The sequence below is a fragment of the Centrocercus urophasianus genome, unplaced genomic scaffold (assembly GCF_019232065.1).
Source record: "Centrocercus urophasianus isolate 14NV4802_14NV808 unplaced genomic scaffold, USGS_Curo_1.0 seq_15, whole genome shotgun sequence".
In the NCBI taxonomy this organism is placed as follows: domain Eukaryota; kingdom Metazoa; phylum Chordata; class Aves; order Galliformes; family Phasianidae; genus Centrocercus; species Centrocercus urophasianus.
In genome coordinates this window covers 34,407,167-34,411,287 of record NW_024884697.1, presented here as the reverse complement: position 1 = coordinate 34,411,287, position 4,121 = coordinate 34,407,167, and positions in this window count along the sequence as shown.

The window sequence follows — 4,121 nt, the reverse complement described above, 5'->3', positions numbered from 1 at the left end:
TTTTTTTCCCCTTTTTTTCCTTTTCATTGGTAGTTTTAAGAGTTTTAGTCATTTGAGGATCAGCATCTAAGAAATCTAAGAAGCACCTAATTGTGACAAATTAACAAGAGACTTTAGATGTGGTCTAATACCTTGTGTTCCTGTAAATCCCTCTCCAAATGGAGGAGTTACATTATTTTTTATTTTTGTCTGAGTGTTTGGCTCCTGAGTCGTAAGCACAGAAAAAGAGGATTTCTTTGCAGAAAGAAATTTCTTTGCAAATATTTTTGGTCACAAATAACACCAATATTTCAGACACGCTATATCACTGTGATAACAGTGCTTTTCCCATTCTTGAACTGGTCTTTAGAAGAGTGAAACAGGAAATACTCTACAGGACTTTATTTTTTAAGAAGTTTTGGAAAGCCGTTGATATATTGTCTAGTGCAAAAGTAAGCAACAAAGCTTCATAGTTACATAGTTAATGAGAGCAGGTGTTGAAGAGTCCATCTTTCTGTGGTTCCTATGTCTCATTTTCACTTTGGTAAGTTTAACACCATTATGACAAACTGACAGGACACATTACCCACCTCTTGACTCTTATGTGTTGATGTAGTCCCATCTACATTAACACAGAATTACACAAAGAATGGGAAAGGTTAAAGCATATGTCTATTCCTCTAACAGATCCACAAAGACTCCAACAGAGCTTGCCAGTGAGGCAGGAAAAATGGAGTGCTTATGCAGATATGCAAGAAATGTTTCTTCTTTATGGCTGATGCCTGTGCAGCACCCCTGCTGCAGCTGGAGGAAGGGGACTGGCCCTGAACAGCAGCAATGCAGTCAGAAGGAAGGAAAAATGGAGCTGTGTGCCTGCAGCTGCTGCAGAGCTGAAGACTTAAGGAGCCTGATGGAGAGAAACATGGAGTAAAGGGAAGAAGATTGATTACAGCCCAGATATTTATAGGAAGACTAGAGTGGATGAGTTAGAGGAGTCTTGAGTTTGAAAGAAGAACACTGGGACATTCAAAACTAAGAGGAAATTTGGAATGGGAGTCACAGGCAGGTCATTACAAAGAAGAGCTGGGAAGGTGGCTCACAAAGGACTTGAAAGGGAAAGAGGTAAAAAAGCTTGGAAACTTCTGTCATTATGAAGTAGACAACCATCAATTTTCTACGAACTGTGCTCCTGATAGTGTTAATAGTCTGTTAATTGCTATATATTTGCATTAGATGTTTTTGAAAGATGGAGATATACTTCTGGATTGAATGTTAGAATCAGAGCTTTATATAACATTAATATCTTTTTAACGTGCCTTAGGTTGCTTCTCTTCTGCTCCTTGGCAGGGCTGATGAGCTGACTGTAGGGTGGGTATTGCTGTTTTGAGTTGTGTTTCCCTTTGAGGCAATCAGCTTACTTGAACTACCTTTCTATCTGTAAACCTTGCTTAATGGAGTGTCAGCATGGACCCACGACATGCAGTGCCTCTACAAAAGCATGGAACAGGATGTTATATCACTGAACTTCCTCTGTCACTTTTGAAACCAAAGGGGTTCCTGAGTGGCACTTGCCTACTCTGGCTTTAAGCTGAGAAAACTTCATCAACATCCACTGATTGTGCAGGGAACCTTAGAGCCTCTTACAAGGCTAACAAGGTTTTCAGCACTGGATATTATTCAGACTACTGTCATTAGCACTGAAATGTCCCAATGCATGGCTGTTGCAGGACGTTTTAAAAAAGAAGTATTTGAAAGAAGTTCAAATTTGTAGTCTGTGGACCTGGTTCAGACCTCGGTTAAGTTCTTGCAAATCCTGAGTAAAGTTCATTTTGTAGTAGTAGCTGAAAGGGCAAGATTCAGAGCAATGCAGTATTAGTATAGTTTTACGGAAGCCAATGCATTTATTTCTGTTAATAAATCAGGCCTCTAAGCATTTGGCTACTTTTCTTTAGTAATTAATGGAGATAGTAGATGAGGAGAGAGTGTTCATACCACCCAAATTTAATCTCCTAGGCATCTCTCTGAAGCTGATTAAGAACTATAGATTCTTCCAGAAGGTAGTTCAAAGCACTTATATTAATTATTTTATATATTTGTGGATAGTTAAACCAAGGTTGCCAAGAAAAAGCAAGCTTGCATTGATTGTGATTAAAGTTAATGTTACAGTAGAGCAGAGCTCTGAGATGTTATACTCAGGAGAGAGGAAACTTTGAGAAATAAGGGCTAATATAAAAAACTCAGGCTTAGTATTCTGATTACGTACATTTTTTTGTCTGCATTTGGCTCAAAGCATGGGCCCCTGAGATAGGTGAAATTGAAGGTTGAAAGAAAATCAGTACTAATAATTTTGGTCTAATGCAACTTGGAATCTGTCAGAAGGAGCAGTGGAATAGGAAGCAGCCTTTGGTCAAGTTTAATTTTTCTCTGAAATATTTCTGTGAACTATGGTAAAAACAGATGGAATCTAAAATATACTAAGTGGAAGAAAATGACAAAAGGAGAAAGCAATGCATTGTACTGAAAAATAATTACTTTAAGTTTGACCACTTGGAATGTGTTTCAAGAGCACCAAGTCAAAAGCATTTTATTTCTACGTTTTCATTTCCATGATACATTTTCCTTTTCAAGGAACACATCTTCATACGTAGAACAAATATGCACTTAATGCATTTTATATTAAGAACAATAATATTTAATGTTGAATTTTAGCAAATGTTACGATGGAAATAAGTCATAAGTACCAGGTCTGTTGGCTGATTATTTTAGGGAGTGTTTCTTTGAACATGGAAATTTAACACAACTGAAATGACTTGGGAAGAGAGGAAGGCTTCATAAAGGGTGCTGTGTTGTTTGTGGGTGACCATACTGAATTCAGACACCCACTTTTGCTTCAGATTTTATATCTTCTCAACAACTCGCAGCCTGACCCATTCTTTTGTAGCAGAGAGCAAAATCTACATCTTCCATGCAGTGTTAGAGGTTTGGGATAAATTGTCAGATGATACATTATGTTATGAATATACTTGTATACTTCAATGTTATATTCAGGTTTTTTTAGGTCATGAGTACATCCTTCACAGATTAATTTGAGTCAAATCAGATACTACTACTCTTTAGTAATGTTCCTTTGTACCCCAAATATTCAGAACAATGTATCTCTGTGTATTTATATTATCAAAATGCAACTGTTCATTTTTGAGGCACTAGTATTTTTTTCTGTCTTCAGCTTGCAGGACTGAGTTATTAATTCAGAACAACTTGAAAGCAGTTTGAGATATTAGACTAACTGTGGTAATCAAAAAGAGATAATCTATGCTGTATTTTAATTCAGAATTTTAGTAGTTAGAATTTTCTCCAATTTTACTGGTGCCCAGCAGTTTATCGGCAATGTTTTTCCTAATGGACTTCTAAGAGATATTTTTTTCTTTTCCCAAACAGTAAGAATTTCTTCTGTTTCTTGGGAATTTTAGATCTGAAAGAAAGCATTCAGTTAATTTCAACACTAATTTATTCAGAGGTGCAAAAATTTGAAATACTCTAATAAGCTATTTTGGTTTTTACTATTTATGTGTGTTGATAGATACAAGAGAATGTCTTATTGGGTGCATAGATATTTCTCAAGTGCAGCTTCTTATGGGCTGTCCAAATAATAGATGCTTTTGTGGCATTTATTATGCAGGACTATTCCATTTCTATCTGAGCACATCACCAGAGTAAAATCTGAAGCTTAGAATTACCTTCAGGTGAATGGCAGAGACAATCCTGCAAAAAATTTACCTAACATGGAAAATATTGTACCTTTTATTAATACTTTCACTCAGAGAGTAATTAACATGACTTATGATAGAGCTATTAAGAAAAGCATATTACAGAAAGACACTGAAGTGGCAAACAACTCTCTGGAAGAATTACACGTAAATATTATAAATACACTTTTTGTATGCTACAAAGCTTCTTTGGGAGTGCTTGTGTGGACAAAGTCACTGTATGTTTGCAAGGCTGGATCTTAAAGTGGTAAGTGAAGTGAAGAAGATGAAGATGTTATTTTGACTTTTGAAAAAGTAGTGACAGGCAAAAAGGCATATGAGGCCAAGGGTTAATTAAAAGATTCCAACCGTATCTATAAGTTGATCTGTGAAGAA